Source organism: Pteronotus mesoamericanus, unplaced genomic scaffold (genome assembly GCF_021234165.1).
Source record: "Pteronotus mesoamericanus isolate MK-2021 breed Mesoamerican mustached bat unplaced genomic scaffold, CSHL_Meso_final contig_94, whole genome shotgun sequence".
Lineage (NCBI taxonomy): Eukaryota > Metazoa > Chordata > Mammalia > Chiroptera > Mormoopidae > Pteronotus > Pteronotus mesoamericanus.
The window spans coordinates 10,000,001-10,023,602 of NW_026555285.1; positions in this window are offsets into that span (position 1 = coordinate 10,000,001).

Consider the following 23,602-nt stretch of genomic DNA (forward strand, 5'->3'; position numbering starts at 1 on the left):
TTTGTGGAAGGTGTGGGGTTGTTATCCCTGGAGAAGAGATGGCAGAGTGGTGGTGATATGCCCATACAGTGTCTTCAAACATTTAAAAGTGTGTGTGTGTGTGTGTGTGTGTGTGTGTGTGTGTGTGTGTGGTGTTTAATGGAGCATTTGGGGCAAATTGTTGCTAATATTTCAGGAAAGGGGTCAGAGTGAGGAATGGGCTGCTTTCAAAACAAGAGACATAGATTTGGTTAGACCTAAAGGAGAAAATCTAAGCTTTCAGAATCAGGAACTGCTATACTGGGAAGCTGAAGTGAGAATGCCAAATCCCTGATCTGAGATGGTATAGGGTGGGGTGAGGAACACAGACTTCAGAACCAGGTTCACATCCCAGCACAGTCTCTCACTTGCTGATTGGGTCTGGACATGTTGCTCAACTTCTCTGTGCCTTAGTTTTCTAGCTCACAGTGTGGTTTTGTGATAACCAGTGACTCAGGCTTCTTCTAGCTTGTTTCTCTGCCATCCTCAGTAGATACTTACATTTCGTGATCCAAGATGGCTGCTCTCACTCCAGCCATTACACATGCATTCCAGACCTAGGATTAGAAAACTACCACTATAGGCCAAATCCAATCCTCTACCTGTTTTTGTCAATAGATAATAATAATGCCAGGAATTGCTGTAAGGAATGGGTGTAATAATATTCATAAAAGGCCATCACAGTGTCTTATTCAGAACAAATGCTCAGAATATATGAAATGACAGGTGAGACTTCATCAGCCATGTGTAGTTCAGACATTAAGCCTAAGTAAGGCAGCTTAATCACTGCCTGGTGTCTGTGAAGGTTGGATTATGTTGAGGACCAGAACACCTTCTACTGTGAAGGCCTTTGTAGTTCTTCTCTTTGTGCCGGGGAAGCCTTTCTTGGCTTTCTTGGTCAAAGCTCTCATCACACACTCTGAGGACCCTGTGGACCTCGCTTTGCATTGTCATCAGCAGCTGCTATTTATGGTGTATGGGATTATTTTGTTGATGCCTGTCTCCCCTGCCAGAAGGCAGGGTTTATTATTTTTCTCATTATGGTATCCTTAGCAGTCAGCAGAGCACTTGGTACATAGTAGATGTTCAATAAATATTTGTATAATGAATGAATAAATGAAGTCTGTGCCCCTCCTGGTTGTATTTTCATTGGTTCTTTCTGTTCTCTTAGATTGATTTGAAAACTGTTTTCTTAACATGACCAGTTTGCACTTTGCTCCCAGCTTCAGATGCCCATCTAGGGGAGCTTGTGCTTCAGTGAGCTCTACTGCATCTGGTAGTGGAGACAGGAGGCTGACCAGAGGCTTCCAGAGGGTGTAGGGCCAAAGGCTGGGGAGCTGTCAGATGGAAGGACAATTTTGCTTTAGCTGGGCTGCTGCATAACTTTCCTTTCAAAGGCTTTGGACTAATCAGAATTTCAAAGGATACTTTTAAGTGTAATAGGATTCTACCTGAAACAGCAATGAGTGAGGTGGTGGAGCTGTTTATTCCTCTAGTTGCTATTCTAGGCTTGTAGAAAAGATAGCTAGGGCCTCGCGACTTTATTTTCATTCCTGCTCAGAATGAAAAAATCTAATGGGATGGCAGGATGGTGGTGATGGCAAGACCACAAAGAAATACTTCACTTGGCTCCCTGCCTCAATTATTCTAAGGAGAAAATAGGAGCACAGAAAGCAAACAGAACAGTGTCATTCTTAGCTGATTGATTCTGTGAGTGGAGGTCAAGTTTCCTCTTCCTTCTCCAAAACAGCCTTAGTGGGTTTTCATGGGTTAGAAAGATCCTTGGACACAGAAGGATTTCATGTAAAAAGTGTTGAACATTCACTTGGAACTAAAATCACTCTTAACAGTTTTCATTGTTTTTCATAACTGTGTCTTTTGACCACAGTAGTCTTGGGAAAATTGTGTAGAAGAAAAAAAATGCAACCACCAAACAACCCCTTCTCAAAATTGTGGCAGCGGGAGCCAGGGAACCTGGGAGAGTATACAAGTACATATGGCATTTAAAAAGATCTGCACCTGCTTTTCTCAGGCCAGCTGGCAGACTATTCAAAGAAAAGTACTGTTCTTTCTGGAAATACTTGGGACTTAAAGCATCTGCAAGGGGGTTGATAGAAGCTTTCTGGGATTGATTGTATGAAAATTGTGCCAATCATCATTTTAGAAATTTGAACAGAATTAGGACAGGTATCATGTTTTAAAGCATGGTGTTGAAGTTTTGACACTGTAAGTTTTGCATGTGCTCAGAAATGGCAGCAGCAGCACACAGCTGCTTTGCATATAAAATTGTCATTTCCATACTCAGCTGCTTTATAGCCAGGTTCCAGGTGCTACTCTGAGAAGAAGTGGAACATGAGTATTGATCAGCCCATCTGAACATCAAAAACATCAGGCAATGGCTGGGAGGTGGCCTGTGCAAATCCTTAAGTGGGGCCCTGTCCTGCCAAACCTCCAGACCCAGCATTCAGAGATTAATTCATGGCACGAGGCCTCTAGCTGACCTGTCTCTCACCCCTTGGCCATCCTGGAGCCTGCATCCTTGATTCCGCTTCTTGGAGTCTAACCTCGTGGAGACAGTTACTGAAATTTAATGGAAAGCATGTGAAAAGAATGATGTATTTGGGCAATTCGATAGCTATCTTAAAAAGCTGTGCCTGGGCATTATTCCTGAGAAACTACATTTAGTTTCTCACAGAGCACACATGCCTGAAGGGTACAAATAGCCAATGCTGCTATTTAAAACCACCCAGGGCTCCTGCTGTGCCTTTTGTTGAGTGCAATTGCATTATCTAATGAATAATCAATGTCGAGCTGACACCTAAGGGTCCAAATACTAATTCTGAACTAAATTTACTGATTCGGTTTCTGTTTCTAATCTTTACCATGGAGCTTATTCTTCTTTTATAAAACCCCTCTTTTGGCACTGACCTTCAGCCCACCAGTTTCAGCGGCCATCCAGGAGACCTGTGGAACTGTGGATGTTAGTTTAGGAGAGATAGATGATATATATACTGTTGGGCCCGCCTATGACTTTAATCTGCTATTATCTTTAGCTGCTTTATTTTTTTCACTCATTCCTTTATTCTCTCACTCAACAAATATTTCTTTGCCAGAGACTCTACAGGTCCTGGACCCGAGGAATGATTTTTGTTCTGTTCCTGCCTTGGGGAGTTTGTGGTCCTTGAAGTCACAGAATGTGGCAGTAACTTGCCTTGACTCTGGGCTTTTTCTTTCTGGGTTTCAGGTGTTGGAATGGACCATGCCTGGAGATTGAGGGTCAAGGCCTGGCTCTCCTGGGTATGCAAAGTTTCTCCATGAGTTCAGTGATGTTATACTGCCTGGTGATGGTAAAGTCTCACGTGTTGATTCTTCACTGCAGAAGATAATATCTTTAATCTTTTCACCCTGTAGAAGTCTGGTGTGTTATGTCAGAGCACCCAGAGGGAAGGACCACCTTTTATTCACCTTTGCTTTCTCAACTTCTGGCACAAAGCCAAGCATGTAGTAGGAGCTCACAAAATGAATAAAGTATGAATGGCTATATCTACTCAAAGTGTTAGATCTCACTCTGGGATCAATATGGACATCTTCCCAGATGAAGGGAAGCTCTATTGTTTCAATGCATTCTTTAGCTTCTAAAATGCAGACAAGAAAGAGCTACACTTCAGCTCCCTATGAATGCAGCCAAATCAGATGTGACCAGAGGTGCTGCCTAGCTGTGTTTAAATTCTCTGTTGTGTAGGCAGGCATGGACATTTTCTGAAGATGGGAGTTGGCAGGAAGTGGCTACACTCACATACTGATCAGAAGTTTGGGGACCCAAATGGTCACTGGTGTGGAGTCCCATCTACATACCTCTTTCTGGAACCAGGATTTCATTTGTTCAACAAGTGGCATATAAAGCCTATTCTGGTTATTGGGGATATAGTTGGGAGCAAAACAGACAAAAATCCTTGCCTTCATGGAGCACTTCATAGAGCATTTATGTGAAAGTGTGTGTGTGTGTGTGTGTGTGTGTGTATGATCAATAAACAAAATAAATACTTAAAGAGTGTATTAGAAAGTTTTGTGTGGTAAGACAACAATTCTAAATAGAGAGTGCAGGGGAGTCTAATTGGAAAGGTGACATTTGAGGAACAGATCTGCAGCTGGTGGGAAAGGATAACACAGACAAAGGGAAAAGGAATTGTTAGCCTGTGGTGGGTTGCGCTTCAGTGTTCAGGGAGTAGCAAGGAGACCTGTGTGGCTGGAGGTGAGGGGAAACAGATCAGGAAGGGCCTTTTCCAGAAGGGGAGGAGCAAACATCACCCGTGTGTTTATACTTACTAAATTCCTGCAGATCGTTCGAGGACCTGCACAGGTCAGTCACCAGGGAATATAAATCAAAATCTGCTGAAAAAGAAAAAAAAGATGTAGTCACTGGCCTGAGATGTGGGTACAATGCTGAGATTTCTCTGCTCCTCATTTGGAGCTGTATGGGTCAGGATCTGGGAAGGGAGCTTGGCACCCTTAAGTCAGGTGCCTTGGGGAGTTTAATAAAAGTACTATTTACAAAGTGAGAGTAGAGGGTAGGGGAGTCAGAAGGGTACTGTGCCAAATGTCACCCATAGCAGGAGCTGATACCACTCCTAGGCCTGAAGGAGCAGAGTGGGAGCAGTCGCTCACAGAGATGAGGATAGCTACATGGAGAGGTCTGCCTGTATAGCCATGGCCTTGGTTGATGGCACAGTTAATTCATGGAGACAGACACAAGACAGCAGAAATAATAACTTCCCACACTCATTTTCTCTTTCCTCCTAGTGCTTCCCATAGGCTGGCTTCAACTGGAAACTGGAGGGCAAAGGAGCGAGTAGATGTAGTCTACATGGGTCTGACTCTGGTCACAGAGATGGATGGAGGAGGATGGAGAGTGTACCTGAAGGAGTGAATGAGAGACACTGATGCAGATGCTCTGGGCTAGAGAGAGGAAGAGCATATGGGACCAAGCAGAAGTGAGACTGAGAAACCATAACCTCTCTTCCTAGCAAGGTGGCCTGTTTCAGGTTGCTGCTCAGAAGACAAGCAGCCTGAGGTAGTCTCACCACTGCCAAGGGAGGCCTACCCAACAATCCTCAGCCTGATGATCAGTGATTGTGCCCGTGGTGTGATGCTCATCTGTGCACAGAGACTCTGTCCAATATCCCATCTGCTTATCATTTATGAACAGTAGCCAGTGCCCACATATGGGAGAAGGAAGATTTAGACCTGCTTTTTCAATTCAGTTTAGAACCTCCTCCCAGGACCAATTTGGGAGGAGGAAGATTTAGACATGCTTTTTAAATTCAATTTAGAACCTCTTCCCAGGGCCAATTTGGAATTACAAATAGATTGCAGAGGAATCACTCTTAATAATCAACTGAACACTAGCTGGAGAGAAGCCTTATAACCAAGGACAGACAGAAGAAACCAGTTCACCACAACAAGACTGGTAGGGAGTGTGGAGGAGGTGCAAGATGGCTGACTGGGCTTCCTCGGGTGGCAGCTGAGGTGCCAGAGAAATATTTCAGTGGCTAGGGGATTTCCCTGAGAAGCCTAGGGTCTAACTCCCAACCTTGGCTCCAGAGTCTGGGCTCCAGACTATAACACCTGAGCCAGGAAGGAACCCAGATAACATCCAGCTGTGAACAGCAGCAGGATTTCTGTCTGCTAGGGAGAGACGGCTGGAGACAAAAAGAATGTCTTAAAGGTCCAATTCACAAAATTTCTTTTGCAGTCACTTACCCTGGGCTCTGGCAGAGCGAGGGCAGAGTGGGCTAGAGATGCTTGAGGAGAGTCTGGGGTTGGTGGCTCTGGAGAGAGAGCTGAAGGGACAGCCACCAGGATCCTTGTGTTGAGTCATTCCTCATACTGCAGAAGCCATCCTTCTTAGGCAAAGCACTTCTCTCCAAGGGGCATCTGCCTGAGGAGAAACAATAGCTTTGCCTGCAGGAATTACTATGCCCCACCATGTGGAGCTTAAACCATGCTGCTGATTACAGCTTGATTAGTTTAACAACTAACCAGTCTAACAGATGATCAGATTAACAACTAAAGAAGAAAATAGAAAGAAGCAGAAGAAGCAGTCAAAATGGGAAGACAATGAAAGAGATCCCAAATGAAAGAGCAAAAAAATCCTCTAGAAGAACTAGATGAAATGGAAGCAAGCAATTTATCAGCTAGAGACTTTAGGGGATGATTATAAGGATACTCAACAGCATGAAAAAAGACATAGAAACCATAAAAAAGGACCAGTCAGAAATAAAGAATGCTATATCTGAAATAAATAATATACCGGAAAGAAAAAAACAGTGTTAGATGAAGCAGAAGATTGAATCAGTGATTTGGAAGACAAGGTAGGAAAAAACACATAGTCAGGGAAGCAAAAAAGAATTTTAAACAATGACAAGAGCTTAAGAAACATTTTGGACAATATGAAGTGTAACAACATCTGTATCATGGGAATACCAGAATGAGAAGAGAATGAGCAAGGGGCCAAGAACCCATCTGAAGAAATAGTGACCAAAAACTCCCCTAATCTGGAAAAGAGAAAAGACACACAAGTTCAGGAAGCTCACAGAGTCCCAAACAAGGTGGACCCAAAGAGGCGTACACCCAGACACATATAATTAAAATGACCAGGCTTAAAGACAAGGAGAGAATCCTAAAAGCCACAAGAGAAAAACAGGTAGTTACCTACAAAGGAGCACAGATAAAATTGTCGTCTGATTATTCATCAGAAACATTTCAGGCCAGAAGGGAGTGGTGTGAAATATTCAAGGTGATGAAAAGGAAGGACCTACAACCAAAGTCACTTTTCCCATCAAGGCTATCATTTAAAGTTGAAGGAGAAATAAAGAGCTTCCCAGACAAGAAAGAGCTAAAGGATTTTATTAGCACCAAACTGGTGCAACAAATGTTAAAGGGCTTGCTTTAAGAAGAAGAAAAAAGAGAAAGAAAAAAAAAAAAACAGGGGAAGACAGTCTAACAATAAAATGATACTGTATACATATGTATCTATCAATAATCGCTTAAATGTAAATGGCTTAAATGCTCCAACCAAAAGACATAGGGTAGCTGAATGGATAAGAAAACAAGACTTGTATATATGCTGCCTTCAAATGACCCATCTCAGATTGAAAGACACACACAGACTAAAGTAAAGGGATGGAAAAAGATATTTCATGCAAATGGAAAGGAAACAAAAGCTGGGATAGGATTACTTATATTAGATAAAGTAGGCTTTAAAACCAAGGTTATAGTAAGAGACAAAGAAGGACATCAAATAATGGTAGAGGGAACAATCCAAAAAGAGGATATAACCCAAGTAAACATTTACATACCAAATGTAGGAGCACCTAAATATGTAAAGCAAATCTTGATGGACATAAAGGGAGAGATATAGAAATAGTCATATTTAAGGATTTTAACACCCTATTGACATCAATGGATAGATCTTTCAGGCAAAAAATCAACAAGGAGACAGTGGGCTTAAATGACATATTAGATGAAATGGATTTAATTGATATCTTCAGAGCAATTCACTCCAAAGCAGCAGACTATACATACTTCTCAAGTCCACATGGAACGTCTTCTACGATAGACCACATGTTAGGACATGAAACAAGTCTCAATAAACTTAAGAAGACTGAAATCATGTCAAGCATCTCTTCTGACCACAATGTTATGAAACTAGAAATCAATCACAAGAAGTACACTGAAAAACACAAAAACATGGAAGCTAAAGAACATGTTATTAAACAATGAATGGGTCAACAGTGAGATCAAGGAAGAAATCAAAAAATACCTTGAAAGAAATGAAAATGAGGGCACACAATCCAAAATCTGTGAGACACTGGGAAAGCAATCCTAAGGGGGAAATTCATAGCATTACAGACCTGTTCTTTTTTTTTTTTTTTTTAAAGAAAAAGCTCAGGGAAAGAACGGGAGGAGGAACCGGGGAGTCCCGACTTCCTCCCTATTCTGTAGTCTCCATTGTGGGCTGGAAAGGCGCGCCCCCAAAGAGGCAGAAGAGGGGCGCGCAGGAACCAGACTGCCTGCAATTGAAACGGAGGCCGCACAGGTGGTGGATCCTTGGCCGAAGGGGTCACAGAACTGCCCAGAGACCCCTGAGGAGAGACTAGAAACGGAGGCATTGGGGAAAGAACAGGAGGAACCGGGGAGTCCGGACTCCTCCTTTCTGTAGTCTCCATTGTGTGGGAAGAGGCCACACCCCCAAAGAGCCAAAAGCCGAAAAGCACACATAGACACCCCAAAAACACCCAGTGCAGGCGCGCACACTTGCGACGAGTGACTGGTGAGGGTTGGCGAGCGTGTGTGTGACGCCGGCTGGTGAACGCTTGCACCGGCTGGCAAGGCCTCCCACAGATTGGCACCGATAGGGCCTGCAAGGGAGTGCACAGAGCAGCAAGAACAGGCATAAATTGACCCACCCGTGATTGCAGAGCAGCCCACAAAATTAGTAGAGCTGCCCAGAGTCCCTGGAGGAGAGACCAGAGACAGGATTAACCGGAGAGTCCTGGAGCTGACTTCCTCCCATTTCCGTAGTCCCCATTTGGTGAGGGCAAGCAACGCACCCAAAGAGCCAAAAGTGGGGAAAATAGAAGACCCTAAACTGACCAGTGCCAGGGAGCTCGCAGGCCAGGTGGACCAGATGAGTACGCAAGGTCACGAATAAGCCCCCTGGTCTGGGGCAAGCACATGTGAGCCCAGGCAGGTGGGGGATCCTTCTGCGCCAGGAGCATGCTCAAGGAGCCCGCATGAGAGCGCAGAGAGATCACAAAAAATAGCCCAGCCCTGACTGAAGGGGTCACAGAGCTGCCTCAAGCAGGAGTCAGACACAGATAGTAGCCTCCTGGAAGGCTCAAACAAACAACCCAAGGTCCTATAGGGTCAACAACTGACATCATCAGAGGCAGGCCCAGAAAGAAAAGGACAATAATACTTAACAGACTCTCACAAAAATGGGAAGAAAAAGAAGTTCCCCCCAAATGAGGGGAAAAGGGGACTTCCCACAGAGAGAGCTAAATGAAATAGAGGCAAGAGAACTATCAGATACTGAATTCAAAACAATGGTTCTAAGGAAGCTCAAGGAGCTCAGCCAGCTCAAAGAGAACTATGAGAAACTGCAGGGAAACTACCAGGAACTTGCAGCAAACTATATCAGCCTGGAAAAGGACATAGAAACTATCAAGAAGACACAGAGGATATGAAGAATACTATTTCTGAATTGAAGAACACAGTAGAAAGAATCAACAGCAGGCTAGATGAAGCCAAGGATCGAATCAGTGAGATGGAGGATAAGGTAGAAAGAAGCTCCCAGAAAGAACAAGAAATGGAAAAACGACTCAAAAAGAATGAAGAGACATTTAGGGAAATGCAGGACAACCTGAAACACAATAATATCTGCATAATAGGGATACCAGAAGGAGAAGAGGAGCAAGGGATAGAGAACCTGTTGGAAAAAGTAATGATGGAAAATTTCCCTAATTTGAGGAGAGAAAGGCTCTCATGGATCCAGAAGGCACAGAGGACCCCACTCAAGAGGGACTCAAGGAGGTCCACTCCAAGACACATCATCATTAAAATGGCAAATGTCAAAGACAAAGAGAGAATCCTCAAGGCAGCAAAGGAGAAGGAGAAAGTAACATACAAGGGGGCCCCGATACACTTAGGAGCAGACTTCTCAACAGAAACACTAAAAGCCAAAAGGGAATGGCAACAAATATTCCAAGCCATGAAAAGCAAGGGCCTACAGTCAAGGCTGCTCTACCCAGCAAGGCTCTCCATTAAAATACAAGGGGAAATACGGAGTTTCCCAGACAAGAGAAGACTAAAAGAATACATCTCTACCAAACCAGCACTCCAAGATATGCTAAGGGGACTGGTTTAAGCAGATGAAGGAAAAGAATGAGACAGAAAGGAACACAGGTACAAAGAGAAAAGATGAGTAAGGTTCTATCAGTAATATCTCTCAATGTGAATGGACTAAATGTCCCAATCAAAAGACACAGGGTAGCTGAATGGATAAGAAAACATGACCCACACATATGCTGCCTACAAGAGACCCACCTCAAAGCAGGAGACCTACACAGATTGAAAGTAAAGGGATGGAAAAAAATATTCCAAGCAAATGGGCAAGAGAAAAAGGCCAGGGTTGCCATACTTGTATCAGACAAAGTAGATTTCAAAACAAAGGCCATAAAGAGAGACCCAGAGGGGCATTTTATAATACTTAAAGGAAGAATCTATCAAGAAGACATCAACATTGTAAACTTATATGCTCCCAATATAGGAGCCCCCAAGTTTATAAGGAAATTGTAGGATGACTTCAAAAAAGATATAGACAGCAACACACTGATAGTAGGGGATTTCAACACCCCACTGTCAAAAACGGACAGATCTTCCAAACAAAACATTAATAAACATATTGTGGCGCTGAATGACACACTGAATCAAAGAGACTTAACTGACATATATAGAACCTTACATCCCAAAGAAGAAAAATACACATTCTTTGCAAATGCTCATGGCAGTTTTTCAAAGATAGACCACATGATTGGACACAACGCAAACCTCAGCAAATTCAGGAAAATTGAAATAATACCAAACTTTTTCTCGGACCACAAGGGCTTGAAACTGGAAATCAACCTCAAAGAGAAACTTCGAAAACTTGCAAACTCATGGTGACTGAACAGTAGACTATTAAACAATGAATGGGTCAATAATGAGATAAGAGAAGAAATAAAAAAATTTCTGGAAACAAATGAAAATGAACAGACAACAGTCCAAAACCTATGGGACACAGCAAAGGCAATCCTGAGAGGAAAGTTCATAGCAATACAGGCTTACCTAAAAAAGATAGAAACATTTCAAATAAAAGACCTAACACTACAACTTCAAGAACTGGAGAAACAACAACAAATAAATCCCAGAAGAAGTAGAAGGAAGGAAATAGTCAAGATTAGAGGAGAACTGAATGACATAGAGACAAAAAGAACAATTCAGAGGATCAACCAATCCAGAAGCTGGTTCTTTGAAAAGATAAATAAAATTGACAAGCCTTTAAGCAGACTCATCAAGAATAAAAGGGAGAGGACCCAAATTAATAATATCAGAAATGAAAGAGGAGAAAGAACAACTGATACCACAGAAATACAAAGGAAGGGGAAAGTCAAGGAACATATAGCAAGGACTCATGGACAAAACCAAAGGGGAAGAGCTGAGGGAGGGAAGGAGGGAGGGGGCAAGGGAAAGTAGTGGGGGGTAGGCAGAGACAAATGTATTTGAAAAAATAAATTAAAAATTAAAAAAAATATTATGAATACAAACTACTTAGCTGTAATAAATAAAAATGTATTAATTTTTTAAAAAAAATTAAAAAAAAGAAAAAGCTCAAATAAATGATCTAATTTTACACTTAAAGGAACTTGAATAACAACAACTAACAAAGCCCAAAGTGAGTAGAAAGAAGGAAATAATAAAAATCAGAGCAGAAATAAACAAAATAGAGTATGAAAAATGATACAAAAATCAATGAATCCAGGAGCTGGTTCTTTGAAAACATAAACAAGATTGACAAACCTTTCACCAGACTCATCAAGAAAAAAACGACCCAGATAAGTAAAATCAGTAATGAAAGAGGAGAAATAACAACTAACACCAAAGAAATACAAAGAACTGTAAGAAAATATTATGAATAACTATATGCCAACAAACTGGACAACCTGGATGAAATGGATAAATTCCTAGAAACATACAATTTTCCAAAACTAAATCAAGAAGAATCAGAGAATCTTTTAGATAGGTTACACCTAGTGTAATTGAAGCAGTAATAAAAAAACTCTCAACAAACAAAAGCCTTGAACCACATGACTTCACAGGTGAATTTTATCAAACATTCCAAGAAAAAAAAATACGTCTCCTTTTCAAACTATTTCAAAAAATTCAAGAGGAGAGAAGCCTCCCAAGCTCATTTTATGAGGCCAGCATTATCCTAATTCCAAAACCAGATAAAGACACTACAAAGAAAATTATAGGGCAATATCCCTGACGAACATAGGTGATAAAATCCTCAACAAAATATTAACAACTGAATACAGAAAGGCATAAAAAATACTTTACATCATGATTAAGGGGGGATTTACTCCAGGAATGCAAGGTTGGTATAACATTCACTCATCAATAAATGTGATTCACCACATAAAGAAAATGAAGGATAAAAACCACATGATCATATCAATAGATGCAGAAAAAGCATTTGATAACATCCACTTATGATAAAAACTCTTAGTAAAGTGGGACTGGAGGCAACAGTCATCTTGAGAAAGAAGTACAAAGTTGGAGGAATCATGTTACCTAATATCAAACTATACTGTAAGTCCATAGTAATCAAAACAACATGTTACTGGCATAAAAACAGACACATATATCAATGGAACAGAATAGAGAGCCCAGAAATAAACCCACACCTTTATAGCCAATTAATATGTAACAGAAGAAGCAAGCACACACAATGGGCTAAAGATAGTTTTTCCAATAAATGATGTTGGGAAAATTGGACAGATATGTGCAGAAAAATGAAACTAGACCACCTTCCTACACCACACACCAGAATAAATTCAGAATGGATCAAAGACTTAAATGTCAGACTCAAAACCATAAAAATTCTAAAAGAAAACATACACAGCAAAATCTTGGATATAGCTCATAGCAATTTTTTTTTTATCAGATATATCACCCAGGCAAGGGAAATAAAAGAAAAAATAAACAAATGGGACCACATCAAATTAAAGAGTTTTTTCACAGCAAAGGAAATCATCAACAAAATAAAAAAGACAACCCACAGAATGGGAAGACATATTTGCTGATACATCTGATAAGGTGTTAATATCCAAAATTTATAAAGGACTTACAAAACTCAACACTAAAAAACCAAACAACCAAATTAAAAAGTGGGCAAAAGACTTGAATAGACACTTCTCCAAACAGAACAATGGCCAATAGGCATATGAAAAGATGCTCAACATCACTAATCATCAGAGAAATGCAGATTAAAATCACAATGAGATACATCTCACACTTGCCAGAATGGCTATCATCAATAAATCAACCAACAAGTGTTGGTGAGAATGTGAACAAAGGGGAACCTTGTTGCACTGTTGTTGGGAATGAAGGCTGGTGTAGCCACTGTGGAAAGCAGTATGGAGTTACCTCAAAAAATTAAAAATGTATTTGCCTTTTGACTCAGTGATCCCACTTCAGGGAATATATCCAAAGGAACCCAAAACACTAATTTGAAAGAACATAAGCACCCTTACGTTCTTTGCAGTTATTTACAATTGCCAAGATATGGAAGCAGCCCAATTGTCCATCAATAGATGAGTGGATAAAACAAGTATGGGACATTTACACAATGGAAGACTACCTGGCCACAAAAGTGAAGAAAATTTTACATTTGTGCCAGTATAGATGGAGCTGAAAAACATTATGCTAAGTGAAATAAGCCAGTCTGAGAAAGACAAATACCATGAGTTCACACATGGTGGAATCTAATGAACAAACTGAACTAATAAGGAAAATGAGGACAGACTAATAGATAGCAGGATGGCAGATAGTGGAAGGAAAAATGAGGGGGTAGAGGGATTGAGCAAAAAGGAAAAAGGACTCATGGACATGGACAACAGTGTGGTGATTACTGGGGCAAGTGGTGTATAAGGGGACTAAATGGTAATGGAAAAATACAATAAAGTTTATATGATCGCACCTATGAGTGGAGCCTAAGCAATGAAACAAACAAGCAAGCAAAATATAACCAGAGACATTAAAATAAGGAACAAACTGACAGTAACCAGAGTGGAGGGGGGATGAAGGGGAAAGGTCATCAAGGAACATGTATAAAATACCCATGGACAAAGCCAAAGAGGGGTAGGGTTGAGGGCAGGGCGAGGGAAAGTGGTGGCGGGAAAATGGAGACAACTGTACTTGAACAACAATATAAAAATTGAAAAAAAGAAAAAAGTAAATTTAATTTAATCTTTAAAAACAAAATATTGCATATAGTTAAGGCATACAACATTATGACTTGATATACATATCTACCGTGAAGTGATTAGTAGTCAAGCAAATTTATATATCAACTCCTTGTATAGTTTCTGCGTGTGTGTGTGTGTGTGTGTGTGTGATGAAAGCTCCTAAAACTACTAGCAAATTTCTGGTATTCAATATTAGAATGCTGTATTTTTAACTATACTTGTCCTGCTGTACACTAATAGCTAGACTTCTTGAGAGGTAATGCTATCATGAAGGCAGAGACTTAGCCCTGGCCACAGTAGGACCAGACCAAGCATGTTTAACAGGACTGCAGTCAACTCTGCTGTTTCAGATAATGGGATATAACCGGGAACATTTCTGGGCAGGACAGTGGAGCCTCAGAGCTGCAGCTCCTGGGGGTTTAGATGGCATCAGGAATTAGGGAATGCCTCAATATCTGTGGATTTGTTTTCTTTAGTTACAGAACTGACTTTGAAATTAATGATATGGGTGACTGGAATTTTATTACTCCAGATAGAGCCCCAAATCCTTAACATGATGTGGGCATTGCCTACTTCTCCAGTTTCATCTGTGGCACTCTCCCCTTGTTCCCTGCAGCCTAGTCACCCTGAAGCCTTATTTTTGGGCCTCCAAGAGCCATATTACTTTCCACCTCTTGGCCTGCTCCTCCCATTCCCTCTTTCTCTTCCTCCAGCTAATTTGCTGCTTAATTTCTTTTCAACTCAAAGTCACTTCTTCATGGAAGCCCTCCGTGACCTTCCAGACAGGGCAGGGTCATCACTTGCATGTTCTCATAGAATCTTTTCTATGTAACATTTTTACAATTGCAATTAAATCATTAATTGAATAATTAGTTGTTTAATGTCTGCTCCCTCCCCCCATTCGATTGTAAGCTTTGATTTTCTGCTGTCCTATCTATGATAGAAGATACTCCATAAATATTTGAGGGAATTATTGACCAAAAGCTAAAAATGAGTTAGAAGTGGGTGTACACATTCTGCACAGAAAATAAATAAGAAGAAACATAAATTAGAAAGGACATACTTGCCCACCCTCTCCCCACCTCAGCCTTTTTTGGTGTTGAGAATGAGAAGTCAGAGGCAGTAATAGAAAGAGGTGGAAAACAGCAGAGTTGCCTCATCAATTCCCCAGACACCTGAGGACGATGAAGAAAAGCTGTTGCCTGATGTCTCAGCACTGATCTCACATTCCCTAGTAAAAGAAAATCCAGTCAAGCAATATCAGCAGAAGAAACCTTAAAAAATGTGAGAATAATAAACCACCCACTCTGCTGACTGATTTGCAAAGGTCTGGGCTTGAGGCCTGAAGTGATAATAGGTTCTGGCCATCAGAAATTATTTTAACTGGTGTCCTGACATCTGGGGAATTCAAGAGGTAGCAAAACAAAGTGGGCTATTTATAAACTGTTTGTAGCTCTCTAGACCATCAGAAAACAAACACATCAAAGCATCCATATATTGTTACTAGAATTCACCCAAATTACAAAGTAGTCAGGAAAAAACAATAAAATGGCAGGATTAAAACCTAAATCTTTATTTCATGATGGCAGATTTATGTTTGTGGGATGGAATGGTCTCTTTGGAAGGGGTCACATTATAAACTTGGGCCTGACATGCTCTAAAGAAATAATGCCTGGCCCCAAAGGAGGATAGAGTTAAAGTTTATAGGGAACTCTGAGAAATGATTTAGGGGATCTCTGAGAATGGCAAGGAAGAGACTGGCAAAACAGGTAAAGAATAGAGTGAGAAAGTGTAGAAATAAAAGAGTAAGGTTGATTCAGGGAGTGAGGCAGGTGTACAAAGGAGAAAAATTTGACTGATAAGTACATGGCCATTGCAAATTCTTATTCATTCATTCCTTCCTTCATGCACGCATTTATTCATGCACTCATTTCAATTCCTTTATTTTACTCCTACTACTCATTTTTAAATCTCTTCATTGGGGTATGACTGGCATACAGAAAGAGTGGATATTTAATGTATACAATTAGATGTGTTTGAAGATAAGGACACATCTGTGAAATTATCACATTAGTCTTATGCCATAAGCATTCATCACCTTCAAAAGTTTCCTCTCATGTCTTTTTTTTGGTGGTTGTTCTTTTGTTGTTTTCCTATTGCGGGAAGAATACTTAACATAAGATAATTCCCTTAGGAAAATTGTAAGTAATCAATGTAGTATTGTTAATCATAGGCCCTATAATTATTCAGAACATATTCATCTTGCATAATTGAAACTTGGAACCCTTTGATTGAGACAGGATAGAAAGAAGTTAGGGAAAACTCCTAACCAAGTGGCGTGAGGAAGTGAAATTGAACATCATAGGCCAAATAGCTGCTGGGTCCTCCTATCAGAGCCTCCGCCCACACACATGATCAAACGGAATACAGTTTATGACAGGAAACTCCTGCAGTGGTCATAGAAGTCAACAACAACAACTGGCTAAAATGAGATTGATCCAAGGTGGAGGAAACCAGAGACTAACTTCAAAGCTCATTATATCATCATTATAATGAAAATTGATACTGCAAATGGAAAGGGGGCTTAGGAGGAACAAACACCATGACCTTTCTGGAATGGGCCATATTAGGAACAGGCCCTCATCACAACCAAAAGGTGGAGTCAGAATTTGGTACCATAGAGTTCAGAAACAATTCACTCTTGGAAATATATAAAATTCCAATAACTTACTGACCATGGTGTGCAAATCACTCATGAGTTGCCCGTATCCATTCGGACATATACTTTTGCTTCTTTCACAGCAGTACACCCTAGCATCTTTTTATTTAAGCAAATAAAACTTGCTTTCACTCTCACTTGGACTTATTCTTGAATTCTTTCCTGTTAAGAGTCGAGAGACTGAAGGTCCCAGACTCAGCTTGGGCACCAAGTTCAGAACCGGTCCGGTGATGTGATCAGTTCCTCCTCATCACCTCCAGTCCCTGAAAAATCACCATTCTACTCTGCTTCTATGGATTTGATGAGAAAATTCTTTTAATTTTGCTTCAAGTTTTGAGTTAATGTTTACTAATTATGACAATACTATTCCTTTCAGTTTAAGCTAAAGGACTTAGCTTCTAAGAATTGATTAAGATCCTCTCTGTCCCTTTTCACTATGCTGACTCTTGGGACTATTCCATTCTCTGCTCATTTTCTGTTAGAGGCCTCTTTTCCCAAGGTGCAATAAAAGATTTACAGTAGTTGATACAATAATATACAATAGATTAAAAGATATCATATCATACCACACCATATGCATAGTTTTAACACATCATATTAACACATAATTCAAGATATAAATAATATACAACAGAATACATAACAATATTCAGTAGAATATAAAAAATAAAGTATATTTTTATTTATCTCACAGAGTGTGGTGAAAAGGGGATTCCAGTAAATTGAAGATTGCGGTAAATTCAGAATTGGAATCAGGTCTGGACACCTACATCAGCCAAGTAAGATGTTGCCTGTATGTGTGACTTCAGCAGGTAGTGGTAGAGATTTCTATTCCAAAATTCAAACTCTATGGCTGTTGATTTAATCATAAGATAGTCTTTTTGGGTCTCAAGTCTTATTAGGAATCATTAGTAAAATTCAAACATCCTGGAGTGGAGTCACATCTTCTGTGTTTATTCTATGACCCTATAGTTACCAGGCATTAGAGTTAATGTTCTACTGCTTCCTACTTCCTTCATTCAAGCCTTCATGTCCTATTTCAAACCTGAAAATTCATACTTCTTGTTTTGTCAGGGGCCTCTGCTGAGGCATCTGTATGGGGGAAAGAGGGAGAAACCTTGAAGATAATTTTTCCCACTGTTTCAGTGCCTAGTACTCTTCCACTCCTAGCTCCTTCCTCTTTCCTTTCTCCTGACTCCAAGGCACATAAAACTTCTGGAGTCTTTTGTTTGGGGCTTTCTCAACTGTGGGACAATTCCCATGTTTGCTCTGATAAACCTGACTCTCAACTGGTGGGCCATTTCATGGGGAAAAAGAAAACTCCTAGTGCTTTGTTTAGTTTTAGTGTCTTGCTTATACTATCACAGTGAATGATTAAAGGCTTAACTCTTTCATTTTTAGCTTGTTGCTTAATCTGCCACTGCAACAGCTGACAGCTTAGGTCTCTCTCTCTTCCCCCACAGCTGAGCTCCTGACAATTCCTCAAATAATTTTCCTTCCTATTATTACTTTCTTCTCCTTATGGACTCCAATTACACCTGGGTCAAACTGTTTAATATCTTCCTTATATCTTTCAGGCTTTTATGCAATCCTTTTTTTCCTCTTTCTTCTTTAGATTGGATCATTTTTATATTTTTTTTAATATTCAGATTCACTGAACTTTCCTTCTACTACTCTCAATTTGCAAAAACCATGTAGTGAATTTTTCAGTTTAATTATTGTACTTTTCAGTTTCTATTTTTTAATGCTTTCCATTTTCTCTGGTGTTTTTATTAGTTGGGCATATTTTCCTTTGATTCTTTGAACATATTTATGATAGTTTCTTTGATAAATTACATATATAGAACACCTCTAGATTGGTTTCTGGTACCTGCTTTTTTCTTGACTATACATTACATTTTACTCTGTGTGTGTGTGTGTGTGTGTGTGTGTGTCTAGTAATTTTGATTGTATACTGGGTGTTGTGGATGAATCAGTATGAAGACTGGATTTTGTGATATTCCTTTATCGATTTTTGTTTTAGTAGCAAATGGTGTTACTGGTGGATCACCTTGAACTTGTGTAGACTTGGTTTTATGTTTTTCAGAGCATATCTGTGAAAATCCTGACACGTTTTCAAAGCCTTTAAACTTGTTAACTCAATCTCCAATCTCTGTTTCTTCTGGTGCTAAATCTTGTCAGAGATTGGTTTTAGACTTTAGTAGGTAGGCCTATTGTAAAGCTTACTCTGGAGCATAATTCTTACTCCTGAGAAGTGGTATTTCTGATGTCCCAGTTGGATGTCTGGACTATGAACAGATGCTATCACGGTTTCTCCACTCTAGCTGACAACATGTCTCAACATTTTTTAACCTCTAGTATTTCTGTTCTGTTCACAATCCCAGAATAGCTAAGTTCTTTATGCCTTATCTAAACTCTCCCTATACATGTATAGTTCAGTCCTTGGCTAAGTACTTCCAGAGATCTCCACATGGACTTCTGAGGATCCCTCTGCAAGGTTTCTCCAAATATTGTGCCGTACCTCACAGAATCCACCCACTCAGATTGCCCAATCTCTGACCTCTGTCTACTCAGCTCACCAAGACTTCTGTGTTCTGCTTGGTCTCCAGCTTATTGCTGCCCAGTTGTAGGGATTGTTCCCTAGTGTAGAGTGGGGTTCTCAACTTGTGAATTTCACCTCTCTCAGAAATTGGCTTTGTGATTTTGTGCATGATTTGTGAAAACAGTTACATTATATGGTTTGTATAGTTTTAAGTTGCTCTGGCAGAAGGACTAGTCTAATATTAGTTACTAGAACTGGTAGTCTTCACTGTGGATTCCTAAACAAAGGATAATGAAAGGGTGTTGATGGACAATGATAATGGCTATCTGATACAAAATGGCTTGTAGAGGGGAGAGCTTAAAGTTAAGACCCTGAGTAGGAGGCTGTTCAGTCTTCTATGCTAAGAACCAAGATAAGGATGAAGTTAGCAGAAATGCAAACAAAATGAAATACGATGATGGAAAAAGAACTATTGTGAGTTATTGATAAATTGGATGCAAAGAATGAAGAAACAGTTTTAAAATGGTACCAGAAATGCCTTAAAAATAGTCCTTATTTCTGAATGTAAATACCAGAATATTTATGGGTGAAATGATATAATGCCTGGGATTTGATTCAAAGTAATCAAATGTAAGGATGAGGGTGGGGAGAGGGTAGGGGTATAGGCGAGACAAGACCCACCATGAGGTCACTGTTGAAGCTAGGTTGAGTATATGAGGGTGTATTATATGTTTTTTTCTGCTTTTGTATATATTTGACACCTTCAAATTGAAAAACTAAGAAACAACAAACAGAAAAACAAACAAAAAACATGACCAGGGTCATGAAAGTGGGAGATGAAGTGTTGGTGAAGTTGGGAAGAATGCCCTTTCTGAGTGTAGGGGAAAAGGGATAAGCCAGAGCAGTTTGTTAATGTCTAAAACAGGCTTTTATGCAAAATGTTTTTAAAATGGTATGCTCAAGGTAGCTCATTCTGCTCTTTTAGAACTTTCATCAAGTGCACGATGTGTTTGATTATTTGCTTGAAGATGTGAGTCATATGACACATACTGAACAGGGGCTGTTGTATCTGCACTGCTCACTTATCCGACTTTGGATTCAGTGCTGCCTGCTTATATTTACTGATAAAGGCCTCTGTGGTCCAGATCCAGACTACAATAGATGGTCTGGTAAGACTCTGCCACACATCTCCCTGAGCAGTTCCTGGAATGATTTTTGGAGGCATTTTGCTGTGTCCCGCTTTCTGCACCACCTCCTTGGTTAACTGTATATGCCTGGAGCCTCCCTGGATCTTACTTGCTCTCACCTGCTTCCTTCCAACTAACTGTGGAGTCCATAATTGAGCCCAAGAGAGGGGTTTGTTCCTATAGCCTAAGGAGTTTTAAGAGAAGTAGAGAGACTTTTCTATAAGTTAAGAAAAGAAAGAAAGAAGAAAATGAAACGAGGGAAGGAAGGGAAGAAGGGAGGGAGGGAGGGAGGAAGGGAAAAAACACTAATTTTCCTCTCTACTTCCTTTTTTCTTTCATTCAACAAATCCTTTTATGTGCCTGCTATGTGACAAGTTTTGTTTTAAGGATTGATTGGGGTCTCAAAGATAATCAAATAACAGTTCTCTCTTCAAGGATCTACATACAGGCTGGGAGGGGAAGAAAGACATGCAAACAGAGTAATAGCGAAAGTCATAGGTGCCAAGCTTGCTGTTTGTACAGGGACCAGTGAAACGCAAAGAAGGAGTGGAGAGTCATTACTAAATTCTCTGTCCGTGGGTTTTGGTTTTCATACTGGCCTTGATAACTATGCATGATTTACAGTCTCTTTGAATTTCAATTTTCTCATTTTAAAAATAAGACTAATTTTACCTACATACAGCTATTAGAAGTGTCATATTAAAAGTGTCTAGAAAGATTTTTGTAAACCATAGGGAGTGATGACGTAGATATTATTATCTTCCCTTCTTCCCAGGAACACCAGTGATAACTACAGGCCCATTTTTTCCCAGGAGACAGATCTTGTCATCTGCTCACTGAACCATATTAAGATATACTGGGGACTGTAGCCATTTCCAGGGAGGATCCATAAGTAAGAGAAAACTTCTTTTTCCATTTAGGTAATAAATCTTCCACCTATTGACTTTTAAAACTGTAGAGCCAAATGTCCCTTTTGTCTGTTAATACCAACAACCACTTTAACATTTGTTTTCCCACACAGTTTACAAAGTACTTCTAGAGTCATAAATCATTGATGTCTCATAATAACCCTTGACTTAGTAGAATAGATTTCATTTTGACCCTTATTTACAGATGTGGAAAATATGGCTGAGAGAAGTTAAAAATTTGCCCAAGATTCATAGCTGGTCAAGGCAGAATTCTAGTCTCCTCTTACCTAATCTTGGAAATCATCAGCTCCTCCCTGTGTAAGTATAGCATGCGTGGTGCTCCTTTGATGTCTTTAAAAGGTTTCAAAATATTTCTTAAAATGTTTAAGAAATTATTTGTTTTTTGACAGATCATGGACATCTGAAGCTCTCCAGCCCCTAGTGCTGTCACAACAAATCAAACAAACAAATAACCATCTCCATTGTTTTGTGGATTATTTCCCCATGAGGCAGATGTTTATTTTTTTACAAATTCAAGCTCATTGTTGTCAGGAACATTTAAGAGGCTTAACCTGTCTCCTCTGGCATATGGCACAGGCTTTTCGCGATAAAACTGGTTGTGTGCAGCAGCAGAAAAAATTGTGAGCTTTACTCTGAAACTTCATCAGTTGCTATTACACAGCAACAGTGCTTGCCTAGGCAGGGTCTTGTCTGGGCCTCTGCCACCATGAAAAGGGGGTGGGGGAAACAGCCTGTTTCTTTTCATAGAAAATACTCATATTTTAATGGGAATGATGTCATGAATTATTAAACTAGCTTAACTTTAAAGCTGAGCTGAAAGAACACATAGTGAAGAATGACCTTGAGAGTCTTGAAAAATGGGAATGTTGACTGTGCCTGCAGACTCAAAGATGGATTTCTACTTTAGTTTATATTTATGCAACTGTGAAACTTGTTCCCTTGTTGCCAGAGAAATCCTTTGTGCAGTCGTGTGGAGAAAGTTATTACATTTTAGTGCAGAAGAGCTGTAAAGTTTCTTTCCTGTGTCTCATGAAAACTAGAGTGCTGGCAATCTTTGTGCTGTGAGGGTGGGGGTGAGGGGGGCGCAATGGCCCTGAGGAATGACAGGTAGTCTCTCAGAAGGCAAAAGGAAACAGACAGATATTGTTCTTTAAAAAAAAAAAACCGTAACATTATGTTCCTATAAGGGATTTGTGCAGATCTGGTCAGTTATAGTGCTGTTTTGTTTCTGATTCAAAGTGAATCAAAGAAAAATTGGGTCCGCAATGAGAAAGATGATCTGTCAGCCCCGCTGTAGCCTGAACACATGACCTGCCCAGCAGCAACTCCACCATAACTAGTGCCCTTGAAAAGTGTGGGAGAGGATCTGTTAAAGCTTTGGGTTTGGCCACTCCTGGCTCATTCTCTAGCTACAGATTGCTGGACAAAATCACAGACCCTAATAGTGGGCTGAGGTGTCCTTGCATCCTCCAGTAGAGGGTGAAGCTGTGTCTGCACCCACAGAAATGTGTCACTCAATCTCCTTTTCTGTTTTCTATGTAACACAGTTCAGTTAACAGTACGAAGAAAGGAAAGGGGGATGAAGTAGGGAGGGTGGAGAAACCTATAGTTATTAAGCATCAGTAAATGCTTGGCTCTGTCTTATTAAGATTTATCATGTAGGTGTGTGGTATTGTCCACATTTATAGGGGAAGAAACTACAGCTCAGGTTCTCTGTGAGATTTTCAACATTACAGTTAGTGACAAAGCTGGACTTTATTTGGATTCTAGAGCTGTGTGACCTCAGAGGCTTATGCAATTGAATATTCTTCCTATGAGATTCTAGTTTGGCCAAATTTATGCTTTCTTCTTGTTTGTTTGAACTCCTGGCCTTTATATGCTGATGTCTTTATATCCACTCTCCACTCTGCTCCGTGACCTGGTAGACTGACCTATTTTGACTGGTGTCCTTGTTTTTTTGTTTACAGTTGGGTGTGCCCAATGTGAGACACAAACAGGGCAATGGAGAGCAGGAAGGGGAAATCAGATGGGGTGTTTCCCCAGTTTTCTCTCTGTTGGGTTCTCCACAGAAGGCCACAGCTCCTGCCAGGCAGGCCTCTCCACGCAGCTCCCCTCTCTGTGTTTTAATAACCACTCCC